Here is a 15596-nt window from a genome sequence, read left to right on the forward strand (position 1 = left end):
GTGTGTGTGTGTGTGTGTGTGTGTGTATGTGTGATAGAGTTAAAGTAGTAATTGTTTCTAATTATTTTCAGTGCTTCCAGTAATAGACCACTTTTGAGAAATCAGGTTATGTTCCAGTAGGACTTGGGGTAGCACAGGTAGGCATTATTTAATTCATCTGTGAGAAAGTGAGCAACAGAGGGAGACAAAGTGGGTATTAATCAGAATTGTATGAGCTTTGGGATGGCTGCATCTAAATCAATCCAAGGAATCGTCTGGGAAATCAACTCCTGTTTTCAGCTGGCTTGCATGTTTTATTCTGGTGGGGGGATATTAGAAGCTTTTTTCAATCACTTCTTCCCAGTTTGGTTCATCCTAATGAACTCCAGAAAATTCATAAGTCAGGAGGAGTTTGTTCTGACTGGAATTTCATTCCACAGTCTCTGAATACTGATGACCAGTAAGCATTACTGGGACATTATCCAATAGCCTGAGACTCTTCTGAGATTGACCCAAGCACTAGCAACAACTTCTTGGTATCTCTCACGTCACAGGATGGCTCTGCCAGGTTGAAAGCTATGGTCTAGTCAGTACAGGTGACAGAAAACACCTGAAATGAAGGATAAAAATGAAGAACCACGAATGAAGTAGTGAGGGATCTTGCTCTGGGTTTAATATGCAGCATGGAGGCAGGTTAATTAATAAACATTTCTCTTTAACTTTTGATTATGGAATACAAGAAATATTCTCATTGGTCTTGAGAAAATGTTTTTTTTTTTTGGTGTGTTTTTATTGTATTCTTTTTAAATTTAAATTTTAGTTAATATATAGTGCAATATTACTTTCTGAAGTAGAATTCAGTGATTCATCACTTATATACAATACCTAGTGATTATCACAAGTGCCCTTTCTAATATCCATCCCCCATTTAACTCATCCCCACCCACCCCCTCCAACAAACCTCAGTTTTTTTTTTTTTCGTATCATTAAGAGTTTTTTTTTTTTTTTTTTTTTTTTTCATTAAGAGTTTTTTATGGGTTTTTCCCTCTTTTTTTCTTTCCCTCCTTCCCATATAGTCATCTGTTTTCTTTCTTAAATTCCACATAGGAATGAGATCACAGGATATTTGTCTTTCTCTGACTTATTTCACTTAGCATAATAAACTCTAGCTCCATCTATGTTGTTGCAAATGTCAAGATTTCATTTTTGAAAAAAACGTTTCGAAGAGGAAACTTATTAGTTTGGAATGTGCCAAGATTGAAGGGTGAGAAGAAAAATGCTGTCCTTTGATCCTTAGCTTTTGACTATAACAGTGTGGCCCCCACACCAAACCTGCACATCTCCACACACATGTGGACCTTGGATTTGAGAAGCTCTGCGTTAAAAGTAATCCCGGTATGACTTCAAGTTATCCTCATGTGGCAGTACTCAACTGTAAGAGGCACTCAGACAATCCAGAATGTGCTTATATTGTTTTTGGAATATTGTTGAAATGAAGATATGCACTACATAATCACAACAACTGAAGATTCCCAAACACATATCCATGGATTCCAGGAGTCCATGAGAAAGGTTACTGAGCTGTAGGGTTTTTCTAGAATAAATCCTGAGTCATGTAAACTACTCCTTGGAATCATTAGGTAGGATCTCTGGTAGGCATATATATTATTTCAGGTCTCCTGAGGGCTATGAGCTGATGCTCCAGTACATTTAATGCATGCCCTATTAGTGTCCCCATCATTTTCTACCCTTTTGTGTTCCAAGGGACCTAGAATAGCTAACAAGGCATCTTAGATGGCCTGATATATATATAAACTTTCTCAGGGTTAATTAAAGAGATGATACTTTCTAAGATAAATTTATGGGATTCAAAGCTTTTGAAACATGGTTTCAAATCAATAAAAAATAAAAACATTCAGATGAGATAAAGCACTTGTTTATCTGACCATGAAAAAAAGTTGAGTCAAGGGAATGGTGATAAAAGCCTAAATTATGATCTTTGGTAAGTTTCGTATCCATTCCAGGGCTGCAAAGTACCTCTTCTCAATTAGTTCTTTTTCATTTGTCTGTATCTTTTGGCATCTGTGTTGTTTATAGACTTCAGTAAGATGGTTAAGATATATAAGGTAGTATATGTTTTTATAAATGTGTTTATTCTGCAAACACACATTATTTTCCCAATGCAACATTTTGGGCCATTCATAAATCAAAGTTGCTATGTATGTTGTTGACTCATGGGGTGCTGGAGATTTTAATGGACCTCTAAGCCCTGTTCATCTTTCTGTGTTTAAAAAAAGAAAATAAAGAGAGAAAGAGAGAAATAAAATATTTGATTTCCATCTTATTTGGGAAGAGGATAGTAGAAGGGAACTATAGACAGAGGGCTAAATTTATGTTCGAGAAATAGCAATAGGAATATTAGACATGGCTCCAAGTATTACAGGATCAGTGGCTTCTATTTTGGAGAGGCTAAGAAAAGAGAAGGATGTGATTTTCTCAGGACTGTTTCATAGGTCTGTTCTCCTTGGCTTTCTTTCTCGGGATTTTGATGCTTCGTCCCATATAGAGGTGCCAGTGCAATTCTGAGTGTATGTGGCATCACATTCCCTATCCAGTGGCTCTGCTCTCAACTAGGCAGACCAGATTCAGAGCCAGGGGAAGAATGCAGGACACATTCAAGGATAAAGATGGGAAGTAGCAGGAAGGAGAGGTCTGTTAATATTCAGTGGCATGAACTTGAAAGTCCATTTGACAAAAATAAAATATGAAAGCTAGCACTGATTTTCTCTCTTCAGGTATTATTGTTGCCCACTAAATTCTGAGTACATTTCCATTTCTTCCCATATAGCAAGTCCATTTCCAAGGCAGGCTTTTGGTTATTCTTGACATGTTCTTGCTTAGTGAATAATATTTAAAAACATCCATAAGGAAACTTCTGGGCAAGGGTGCCTGGGTGGCTCAGTTGGTTAAGTGTCTGCCTTTGGCTCAGGTCATGATCCCAAGGTTGTGGGATCAAGTCCCACATTAGGCTGCCTGCTTAGTAGGGAGTCTGCTTCTCCCCCTGTTCTTCCCCCCTGCGTGTGATCTCTTTCTCTCACTCTCTCTTTCTCAAGTAAATAAACAAAATCTTAAAAAAAAGAAGGAAACTACTGGGGAAGATGGTGGAGTACGAGGACCCTAAACTCAGCTCATCCCACCGATACAACTAGGTAACACTCACATCAGTATAAATAATCCAGAAAATTACCCAGAGACTGGAAGAACAAACTCCATAATTAAATGTAGAGAAGAGACCATATTGAATAGTGTAGGAAAGGTGGAGAAATGATGGAGAGCTAAATGGACCTATGGTACGGTCCATGGGAGGTGAGGAGCTAGCTATAGGCACAGAGAGGGGAGACAAAGAAGACAAATCCCCATAATAATTGACTTTGAAAACCAGAGAGGATGAATTTTGTGAGTTCTTACAACCAGAGGGTATTAAACCTGGAATGATAAAAATTAGCAGGCTGGGCTCTGGGAGAGCAGGGAGGGCAATAGACAACCAAGTCCCTGCCCTTGAAGAGATAGCATGAAAAACAGCCCACAGAGATACAGCATAGAAGCAGCAGTTTGAAAAACTCTTGAGGCATATGGGTGGGAGAGTTAGTTGCTAATCTCAATTTGCTGAGGGCTTTCTCCAGGAACAAAAGATCTGGCCATTTTCCTCCCCTGTCCCCCAGCATAAACACATGGCTATCTGTGGAAACCAGTACAGTTCCATTTACTACCTTATACTTCCGTATACTGCACCCCACCTTCTCCAGCTAGGACCACCTCAGTTTGGTGATGCAAGTTCCCTTCCCCTGAAGACCAGCACAAACCTTGCCAATATCACTCCTCCAACTGTGTCCATAGTGGAGCCTAGGTCCCAGCACTGGCAGTGGCTGATCACCTCCCACAGAGGATTCAAGACCTTGTTAAAAGTCTTGCCCATGTGAGCTTTGTGGAGTGGCCCTGGTTGGCCTGGGCTTGGTGGTGGCTGCACATGTCTTGTGGAAGAGGAATGACTCCACCTTGTGAAACATGTGTGCCCTGCCCACTGCTTTCAAGAGCAAGATGCTGGCTGACTTTCCTAACACACAGAAACAGACACAGAGACTTAGACAAAATAAGCAAACAGAGGAATATATCACAAATGAAAGAATAGAACAAAATCACAGCAAGAGACCTAAGCAAAATAGAGAGAAGTAATATACCTAATAGAGAATTTAAAGTAATGATCATAAAGATACTCATTGGACTTGCAAAAAAGAATGGAGGACATCACTGACACCCTTAAAAAAGATAAAAAAAAAGAACCTATCAGAGATGAAAAACGCAATAATTGAAATTCAAAATATTCTAGATAGAATAAAGAGCAGGTTAGAAGAAGCAGAAGAATGAATCAGCAGCCCAGAAGATAGAGTAATGGAAAGTAACCAAGCTGAGTAGGTGGGGGAAAAACAATTATGCTAAGTGAGAATATACTTAGGGAACTCAATGACTCCATCAAATGTAATAATGTTTGCATTATAGGAATCTCAGAAGAAGAAGAAAGAATAAAGGGGGTAGAATTTTATTTGAAGAAATAAAGGCTGAAAACTTCCCAAGTTTGGGAAGCAAGCGTAAATTCAGATCAAGGAGGCACAGAGATCCCCAACAAATCAACCCCAGGAGGTCCACAAGACACTCAGTATTAAAATGGTGAAAAGCAATAATAAAGAATGAATTCTAAAAGAACCAGGATAAAAGAAAACAGTTACATACAAGGAAAACCCCATAAGCCTATCAGCAGATTTTTCAACAGAAACTTTGCAGGCCAGAAGAAGGTAGCAAGCTATATTCAAAGTGCCAAAAGAGAAAGAGCTGTAGTCCAGGTTACTCTCTCCAGCAAGTGATCATTCAGAATAGGAGGAGAGATAGAGTTTTCAGACAAACAAAAGTTGAAGGAGTTCACGACCATTCAACCAGCCCTACAAAAAATGTTAATGGGGAATCGGTGAGTGGAAAGGAAAGACCATAGTAAAAGTAAGAAAAGTAGAAAGCTCAAAAGCAGTAATAAGAATATCAGTAAATCTCACTCAAAGGACTCACTAAGCAAAAGGAAATAAAGTTTGACCCCATATAACTTAACAAGGGGAAGAGAGGAGTCAAGCATGAACTCAAACTTAAGCAACCATCAACTTAAGATACACTGCTGTATGCAGAAGATGTCACATACAAGCCTAATAGTAACCACAAATAAAAAAACCAGTAATAAATTTGCAAAAGAGAAAGAGAAAGGAATCCAAGTATATCACTAAAGAAAGCCAACTTAAGTAAGGTGAGAGAAGATAGCAAGGGAAGAAAGGAACAAAGAATTGCAGACACACACACAAAACAAATAACAAAATGGCAAGAAATACATACCTATCCATAATTACTTTGAATGTAAATGGACTAAATTCTCCCATCAAAAGACAGAAGGTGATGGAATAAAAAAAAAAAAAAAAGAGATCCATCTATATGCTGCCTACACAAGACTCACCTCAGACCTAAAGACACAAGCAGATTGAAAGTGACAGGATGGAGAAATATTTGTCATGCAAATGGTTTTGAAAAGAAAACCAGGGTAGCAGTACTTCTATCAGGCAAAGTCAATGTGATCCCGGAGTCCCAGGATCAAGTCCCACATGGGACTCAAAATCTAGAGAGAACACAAATACATGGAAGTTAAATAACATGCTACTAAAGCATGAATTTGTCCATTAAAAAATCAAAGAGGAAATAAAAAAAATATGGAAACAAATAAAAATGAAAACACAATGATCCAACAATCTTTTCCATGCAGCACAATAAGTACTAGGAGGAAAGTTTATAGCAATACAGGTCTACTACCTCAAGAAGCAAGAAAAATCTTGAATAAACAACCAAACCTTATACCTGAAAGAGCTAGAAAAAGTAGAACAAAAAAACTGAAATCCAGCAGAAAGAAAGAAATTTTAAAGATTAGAGCAGAAACAAATGATAAAACCAAACCAAACCAAACAAAAAAAAACCCAAAAACAAACAAACAAACAAACAAACAAACAAACAAAAGGAACAGATCAGTGAAACCAAGAGCTGGTTCTTGAAAGAGATCAGCAAAATTGTTAATCCTCTAGCCAGACTCATTAAAAGAGAGAGAGAGAGAGAGAGAGAGGATTCAAATAAAATCAGAAATAAAAGAGGAGAAATAACAATCAACAACAGAGAAATACAAAGGATACAAAGAATTTTAAAAGAATATTATGAAAAGGTATAGACCAACCAACTGGACAACCTACAAGAAATGGATAACTTTCTAGAAACATATAACTTAGCAGAGCTGAAGCAGGAACAAAATGAAAATTTGAACAGACTGATTACTAACAATGAAATCAAATCATTGATTTGATCACATCCCAAAACTCTGAGCAAACAAAAGTCCAGGACCACATAGCTTCACAGGTGAGTTCTACCAAATATTTTAAAAAATAGTTAATACCTATTCTTCTCAGACTTTTATAAAGAATAGAAGAGGAAGAAGGCTACCTTCCAGTTTTTTTGAGAGACTAGCATTATCCTGACTTCAAAACCAGAGAAAGACACATAGACAACAGAGAACTACAGGGCAATATCTCTAATGAACATAGATGCCAAAGCCTTCAATAAAATATTAGCAAAATGAATCCAACAATACATTAAAAAATTCACCTAGATTGGGTAGAATTTATTCCTGGGATGCAAGGGTGGTTCAATATTTCAATTAGCACAGCAGGCCCCTACCCCTGAAGACCAGCTAGAAGGACAGGGGAAAAGCAAGTTATTGACCAAGGAACACTGGAAAGTTCCAGGGGAAGTCGAGGGATTTACAGTATATAGAATCAGAGGATACTGCCCCCCCTTTTTTTGTTTTCTGTTTGCTTCTCCCCCTTTTTTTCCTCTTCTTTTTTTATTCCTTTTTCTTTTCTTTTTTCTCTTCTCCCTTTTTCTCCTTTTCCCAGTACAACTTGTTTTTGGCCATCCGCACTGAGCAAAATGACTAGAAGGAAAAACTCACCTCAAAAGAAAGAATCAGAAACAGTCCTCTCTCCCACAGAGTTACAAAATTTGGATTACAATTCAATGTCAGAAAGCCAATTCAGAAGCACTATTATAAAGCTACTGGTGGCTCTAGAAAAAAGCATAAAGGACTCAAGAGACTTCATGACTGCAGAATTTAGATCTAATCAGGCAGAATTATTTCTTTTTATTGTCTGACTGCTGAGGCTAGGCCTTCCAGTACTATTTTGAACAATAGTGGTGAGAGTGGACATCCCTGTTGTGTTCCTGACCTTGGGGGAAAGGCTCTCAGTTTTCCCCTGTTGGGGGTAATAGTTGCTATGGGTCTTTCGTATATGGCTTTTATATTAAGGTATGTCCCCTCTTTCCTTATACATCAGAGGGGTTTATATCAAGAAAGTGCTGTATTTTGTCAAATGCTTTTTTTTTTTTTTTGCATCTGTTGAGAGGATCATATGGTTCTTGTCCTTTCTTTTATTAATGTGGTGTATCACATTGATTGATTTGTGGATATTGAACCATCCCTGCAGCCCAGGAATAAATCCCACTTGTTGGTAGTGAATAATCCTTTTGATGTACTTACTGTTGGATCCTATTAGCTAGTATCTTGGTGAAAATTTTTGCATCCATGTTCATCAGGGATATTGATCTATAAACTCAGGAAATAACAGATGTTGGCAAGGATGTGGAGAAAAGGGAATCCTCTTACAGTGTTGCTGGGAATGCAAACTGATGCAGCCACTCTGGAAAACAGTATAGAAGTTCTTCAAAAAGTTAAAAATAGAACTACCCTATATACCAGTAATTGCACTGCTAGGTATTTATCCAAAGGATTCAAACAGTGATTCCATTTACTTCCAGTATGTTACTTCAATCTAATTAATTATGCTACAAAAATGATTCAAAGTGAAGAGCTATTAAGAAATCTCTTCATAAGCTGAATTAGTGAGACAGTGAGATAAGACAAGATGTATTTTTTATTAAATGAAAGATAATCTAGACAAGACACCCCATGATTTCATAGAATCAGAGTTCTAGTTGATATTTAATTTCCTGACTTTCCAAAAGCTCACTTGGCCTTGTAACCTTGTCACTCCTCTCATTAAATACTTCCAGTGGTTCCTCATTGCCTGGAATAGGTTCAATATCCCATTGGTAATCTGACCCCTTTCTGGATGTACGTATCATCATTATACCCCGCTTGCACTAGGCATCCTGACCTCAAAGAAAATACAGTATTTTCTAAGCTTAACATTCATCTTTTGCTTTCAGTCATGTTTCCCCCTGCACCTTAGAACCCCTTTTGCTCTGTTTTCTCAACTGAAATCCTACTTTAAGACTCAACTTAGGGGATCCCTGGTGGCTCAGCAGTTTAGCACCGCCTTCGGCCCAGGGGGTGACCCCAGGGTCCCAAGATAGAGTCCCACATCAGGCTCCCTGCAGGGGATGCCTATGTCTCTGCCTCTCTGTGTCTCTCATGAATAAATAAAATATATATTTTTAAAAGACCCAACTTAAGTCATCACAGAAAATAAGATCCACTTACCTACTTGGAATGAATTCTTTCCTTTCATTCACTCTTAGCATACTGGTTTTCTATTCTAGCTATACATTAGAATCACTGGAGTTTAAGAAAATACTGATGTCTGAGTTTCATTTCCATACCTCTATATAATGCATCAAATTCTTACTTTAAATATTCACAATGACTAGCAATAACCTTTTGCTCTTTACCCAGCTCTTTCTTTCTTTTTTTTGTGTATTTTTTTTATTGGAGTTCAATTTGCCAACATATATAATAACACCCAGTGCTCATCCCATCAAGTGCCCCCTCAGTGCCCGTCACCTCAGTTACCCCATCCCCCCGCCCACCTCCCTTTCCACAGTACCCCTTGTTCATTTCCCAGAGTTAGGTGTTTCTCATGTTGTCACCCTCTGATATTCCCCACTCATTTTATCTCCTTTCCCCTTTAATCCCTTTCAGTATTTTTTCTATTCCCCAAATGAATGAGACCATATAATGTTTGGCCTTCACCGACTGACTTACTTCACTCAGCATAATACCCTCCAGTTCCATCCACATCTAAACAAATGGTGGGTATTTGTTGTTTCTAATGGCTGAGGAATATTCCATAGTATATATAGACCACATCTTCTTTATCCATTCATCTTTCCATGGACACCGAGGCTCCTTCCACAGTTTGGCTATTGCGGACATTGCTGCTATAAACATTGGGGTGCAGGTGTTCTGGTGTTTCACTGCATCTGTATCTTTGGGGTAAATCCCTAGCAGTTCAATTGCTGGGTCGTAGGGCAGGTCTATTTTTAACTCTTTGAGGAACCTCCACACAGTATTCCAGAGTGGCTGCACCAGTTCACATTCCCACCAACAGTGTAAGAGGGTTCCCCTTTCTCCATATCCTCTCCAACATTTATTGTTTCCTGTCTTGTGAATTTTCCCCATTCTCACTGGTGTGAGGTGGTATCTCGTTGTGGCTTTGATTTGTATTTCCCTGATGGCCAGTGATGTGGAGCATTTTCTCATGTGCTTGTAGGCCGTGTCTGTCTTCTTTGGTGAAATGTCTGTTCATATCTTTTGCCCATTTCATGATTAGATTGTTTGTTTCTTTGCTATTGAGTTTAATAAGTTCTTTATAGAGCTTGGATACTAGCCCTTTATCTGATACGTCATTTGCAAATATCTTCTCCCATTCTGTAGGTTGTCTTTTAGTTTTGTTGACTGTTTCTTTTGCTGTGCAGAAGCTTTTTATCTTGATTAAGTCCCAATAATTCATTTTTGCTTTTGTTTCTCTTGCCTTTATGGATGTATCTTGCAAGAAGTTGCTGTGGCCAAGTTCAAAAAGGGTGTTGCCTGTGTTCTCCTCTAGGATTTTGATGGATTCTTGTCTCACATTTAGATCTCTCATCCACTTTGAGTTTATCTTTGTGTATGGTCTAAGAGAATGGTCTAGTTTCATTCTTTTGCATGTGGATGTCCAATTTTCCCAGCACCATTTATTGAAGAGACTGTCCTTTTTCCGGTGGATAGTCTTTCCTGCTTTGTAGAATATTAGTTGGCCATAGAGTTGAGGGCCCATTTCTGGATTCTCTATTCTGTTCCATTGATCAATGTGTCTGTTTTTGTGCCAGTACCACACTGTCTTGATGACTGCAGCTTTGTAGTACAACCTGAAATCTGGTATTGTGATGCCCCCGGATCTGGTTTTCTTTTTCAATATTCCTCTGGCTATTCAGAGTCTTTTCTGATTCCACACAAATCTTAAGATTATTTGCTTCAACTCTCTGAAGAAAGTCCGTGGTATTTTGATAAGGATTGCATTAAATGTGTAAATTGCCCTGGGTAGCATAGACATTTTCACAATATTAACTCTTCCAATCCATGAGCATGGAATATTTTTCCATCTCTTTGTGTCTTCCTCAATTTTTCTCAGAAGTGTTCTGTAGTTTTTAGGGTATAGATCCTTTACCTCTTTGGTTAGGTTTATTCCTAGGTATCTTATGCTTTTGGGTACAATTGTAAATGGGATTGACTCCTTAATTTCTCTTTCTTCAGTCTCATTGTTAGTATATAAAAATGCCACTGATTTCTGGGCATTAATTTTGTATCCTGCCACACTGCTGCATTACTGTATGAGTTCTAGCAAGCTTGAGGTGAAGTCTTTTGGGTTTTCTATGTACAGTATCATGTCATCTGCAAAGAGGGAGAGTTTGGCTTCTCCTTTGCCAATTTGAATGCCTTTTATTTCTTGTTGTTGTCTGATTGCTGAGGCTAGGACTTCTAATACTATGTTGAATAGCAGTGGTGAGAGTGGACATCCCTGTCTTGTTCCTGATCTTAGGGGAAAGGCCCCCAGTGTTTCCCCATTGAGAATGATATTTGTTGTGGGCTTTTTGTAGATGGCTTTTAAGATGCTGAGGAATGTCCCCTCTATCCCGACACTCTGGAGAGTTTTGATCAGAAATGGATGCTGTATTTCATCAAATGCTTTCTCTGCACCTATTAAGAGGATCATATAGTTCTTATTTTTTCTCTTGTTGATATGATCTATCACTTTGATTGCCTTATGAGTGTTGAACCAGCCTTGCATCCTTGGGATACATCCCACTTGGTCATGGTGAATAATCTTAATATACTGTTGGATCCTATTGGCTAGTATCTTGTTGAGAATTTTTGCATCTGTGTTCATCAGGGATATTGGTCTATAATTCTCCTTTTTGGTGGGGTCTTTTTCTGGTTTTGGAATTAAGGTGATGCTGGCCTCATAGAATGACTTTGGAAGCATTCCATCCCTTTCTATCTTTCAGAACAGCTTTAGTAGAATAGGTATTGTTTCTTCTTTAAACAGTTGATAGAATTCCCCTGGGAAGCCATCTGGCCCTGGACTTTTGTGTCTTGGGAGGTATTGGATGACTGCTTCAATATCCTCCCTGGTTATCGGCCTGTTAAGGTTTTCTGTTTCTTCCTGTTCCAGTTTTGGTAGTTTGTTGTTTTCTAGAAATGTGTCCATTTCTTCTAGATTGCTTAATTTATTGGCGTACAACTGTTCATAATATGTTTTTAAAATTGTTTGTATTTCCTTGGTATTGGTGGTGATCACTCCTTTTTCATTCATGATTTTATTAATTTGAGTCTTTTTTCTTTTTAATAAGGCTGGCTAATGCTTTATCTATCTTATTGATTCTTTCAAAGAACTCCTGGTTTTGTTGACTTGTTCTACAGTTCTTCTGGTCTCTATTTCTTTGAGTTCTGCTCAAATCTTTATTAACTCTCTTCTTCTCCTGGGTATAGGTTTTATTTGCTGTTCTTTCTCCTGTTCCTTTAGGTGCAAGGTTAGCTTGTGTATTTGAGTTTTTTTCCAATTTTTTGAGGGATGCTAGTATTGCAATGTATTTCTCTCTTAGGACTGCTTTTGCTGTATCCCAAAGATTTTGAATGGTTGTATCTACTTTCTCATTAGTTTCCATGAATCTTTTTAATTCTTCTCTAATTTCCTGGCTGACCCTTTCATCTTTTAGCAGGATGGTCTTTAACCTCCACGTGTTTGAATTTCTTCCAAATTTCTTCTTGTGATTGAGGTCAAGTTTCAAAGTATTATGGTCTGAAAATATGCAGGGGACAATCCCAATCTTTTGGTATCGGTTAAGACCTGATTTGTGATCCAGTATGTGGTCTATTCTGGAGAAAGTTCTACGTGCACTTGAGAAGAATGTGTACTCAGTTGCGTTTGGATGTAAAGTTCTGTAAATATCTGTGAAATCCATCTGGTCCAGTGTATCATTTAAAGCTCTTGTTTCTTTGGAGATGTTGTGCTTAGAAGATCTGTCATTTGCAGAAAGTGCCGTGTTGAAGTCTCCCAGTATAAGTGTATTATTATCTAAGTATGTCTTTACTTTGGTTATTGATTGATTGATATACTTGGCAGCTCCCACTTTAGTGGCATAAATATTCATGATTGTTAGGTCCTCTTGTTGGATAGATCCTTTAAGTATGATATCGTGTCCCTCTTCATCTCTCACTATAGTCTTCGGGGTAAATTTTAGTTTATCTGATATGAGGATGGCTACCCCTGCTTTCTTTTGAGGACCATTTGAATGGTAGAGGGTTCTCCAACCTTTCATTTTCAGGCTGTAGGTGTCCTTAGGTCTCAAATGAGTCTCTTGTAGACAGCAAATAGATGGGTGCTGCTTTTTTATCCAGTCTGAAACCCTGCGCCTTTTGATGGGGTCATTAAGCCCGTTCACGTTCAGAGTTACTAGATTGTTTTTTGGACTTCCTCTTTCTTTTACAGAATTCCCCTTAATATTTCTTGCAGAGCTGGTTTGGTGGTCACATATTTCAGTTTCTGCCTATCTTGGAAGCTCTTGATTGCTCCTTCTATTCTGAATGAGAGCCTTGCTGGATAGAGTATTCTTGGCTGCAGGTTCTTCTCATTTAAGACCCTGAATATATCCTGCCAGCCCTTTCTAGCCTGCCAGTTTTCTGTAGAGAGGTCTGCTGTTAATGTAATATTTCTCCCATATAAGTTAGGGATCTCTTGTCTCTTGCTGCTTTAAGGATCTTCTCTTTATCTTTGGAATTTGCAAGTTTCACTATTAAATGTCGAGTTGTTGAATGGTTTTTATTGGTTTTGTGGGGGTGGGGGGGAATCTCTCTATCTCCTGGGTCTAAATGCCTGTTTCCTTCCCCAAGTTAGGGAAGTTCTCAGCTATGATTTGTTCAAATATGCTTTCTGGCCCTCTGTCCTTCTCAGCGCCCTCTGGAACCCCAATTAAAAGTAGATTTTTCCTTCTGAGGCTGTCATTTATTTCCCTTAACCTTTCCTCATGGTATTTTTTTTTTTTTCAGAGTACAACAGCATTTAATGGTCAGAAACAGTTGTACAGTAGTACATCCAGCCACAGGAGGTGTGCTGGAGGACAGGACCCAGTCCTTCCCCTCCCCAGGCAAAGCAGTACTGGACAGGAGCTGCCCTGTGGCTGGGCCCACCTCCCCAGGGCCTGAGGGGAGACCACCATCTAAAGTCCCCCAGCTACCACTCTGTATTTGTCGGAGGAGGGGTGTAAACCCCACATGCAAGAAGAACCCCTTGACCCCAGTGTCAAATGGGATGGGGGTGCGAAAGTTATAGTGAAGGGGGAGCCCTATGTAAGCTGTTAACAGAGTTCAAAGGGGCAGAAATTACCCCTGTTCTCCATCTCCTAAAGGTGCTCACTTTCCCAGCTGCTTCATCCGCTCATTGATGTTGGCAAAATTCCCCTCAATTGTGGACAGGTTCTCACGCATGGTTGTCTGCACCTGGGTCAGGAGGGCGGTGTTGTCCTTGAGGGAGCTAGCAATCATCTGCTGTGTGGTATCCAAGTGTGTCAGGAGCTGACCAAACTGCGTGGCTTGCTCATGCAGCTGCTTGATGGTGACAAGTCTCTGCACCAGCTCAGGCAGGGTGGAGGCGATGGGGCTCCAGCGCTGTATGGTTTCATAGAGCTGGTGCACCCTGCTTTGTGTATCTGCATCCTCTACAGAAGCTTTATGCTTGGCAATCTCGTTCACCTTGCCCAGGACACTCTGTAGTCGAGCCTCCACTTGGTCCAGAACTGTGAGGTCCAGGGTGTTCACCTTTGCTTGCAACAGTTCTACAGTCTCCATAAGACAGGCTCCCTGTAGACCTGCTGAAAGGGGATTCTGAGCGTCCTGATCACAGCGTACAGTGGCTTCCAGCTCTGTCAGGCACTTCTCAAGTTCTGCAACTTTGGCAGCTTGAGAGAACTTGTCCTGTTCAGGCCGAGAATGTAGTTCGTAAGTGACAAGGTTACTATCTTCGGGAGTCCCACCAGTGGTCTTTCCCCCTGAACCAGTTCCTTTGCTGTTTTTTGTTGCTTCCAGCTGCAGCAGCAGGTGCTTAGCCAGAGCTCCATCAGGGTCAGTAAGGTTGATAGCTGCATCTGGTCCCAGCAGCTTCTCCAGGTGGGAAGCAACCAGCTGCTGCTTCAGGGCTGCCAGCTGCTTAGCCAAAACCACTGGGGTCAGCTTCTCTTCAGTGGCTGACTCCTTCACTGTTGTCTTGATTTTCTCAACTTCAGTTGTCAGCTCTTGGACCTCATGCAGTAGTTGCTGGTACTTTTGCTGGGGTGTCTCCTTCACTCCTAGACCCTCTCCAAGCATCTCATATTCTCCAGATTCATATCCTGTTCTCTTGGTTTTTCCAATACGATCTGAGAAATCAAGTCCCTCATGGTCTTTTAATTGTTTTTCTCTTTTTTCCTCAGCTTCCTTCCTTGCCATCAACTTGTCTTCTACGTCACTCACTTTTTCTTCTACCTCATTAACCCTCATTGTTAGGACCTCCAATTTGGATTGCATCTCATTTAATTGATTTTTAATTTCGGCCCGATTAGTTCTAAATTCTCCAGTCATGAAGTCTCTTGAATCCTATGCTTTTTTCCAGAGCCACCAGTAGCTTTATAATTGTGCTTCTCAATTGGTTTTCTGACATCGAATTTTAACCCAAATTCTGTAACTTTGTGACAGAGAGTGTGTTTTTTGATTCTTTCTTTTGTGGTGAGTTCTTTCTAGTCATTTTGCTCAGTGCAGAGTGACTAAAAACAAGTTGTACTGAAAAAGGGAAGAAAAAAAAAAAAGAAAAAAACCAGGGAGGGGTATCCTCTGGTTCTATATAGTGTAAATCCCTCAACTTCCCCTGGAGCTTTCCAGCGCTGCTCAGTCAAGAACTTGCTCTTCCCCTGTCCTTCCAGCTGGTCTACTGGGGGAGGAGCCTTTTGTGCTGATTCTCAGGTGTATGCACCTGGGGGTGCTGCCCCACCCCCTGCCAGGTGTATGGTGCAGTGGGAGCTGTTTATCCTGTGAGGCCCCTGTTCCCTGCAGACCCACTCCATCCCAGCCACAGGGTGACACCAGGAGGGACAACACTGGCTGCGGCCAGGTCCCCAGCCCTGGAGTTAGCTCCTGCAGTAACCACTGCAGTCTCCCAGTCCGCACTGGTCCTGGGTTCTCCTGG

The 15596-nt window shown here is 40.0% G+C and overlaps 1 long non-coding RNA gene and 1 pseudogene across 1 annotated transcript in view; one reads left to right on the forward strand and one right to left on the reverse strand.

The window, feature by feature from the left end:
- The window catches only part of LOC140603483 (uncharacterized), an 88642-nt gene that overhangs the window by 35305 nt on the left and 37741 nt on the right, over positions 1–15596 (forward strand). The gene's annotated exons all lie outside the window — the stretch shown is intronic.
- On the reverse strand, positions 13420–14806 carry LOC140603482 (dynactin subunit 2 pseudogene; annotated as a pseudogene).

The sequence above is a fragment of the Canis lupus genome, chromosome 14 (genome assembly GCF_048164855.1).
Source record: "Canis lupus baileyi chromosome 14, mCanLup2.hap1, whole genome shotgun sequence".
NCBI classification, from domain to species: domain Eukaryota; kingdom Metazoa; phylum Chordata; class Mammalia; order Carnivora; family Canidae; genus Canis; species Canis lupus.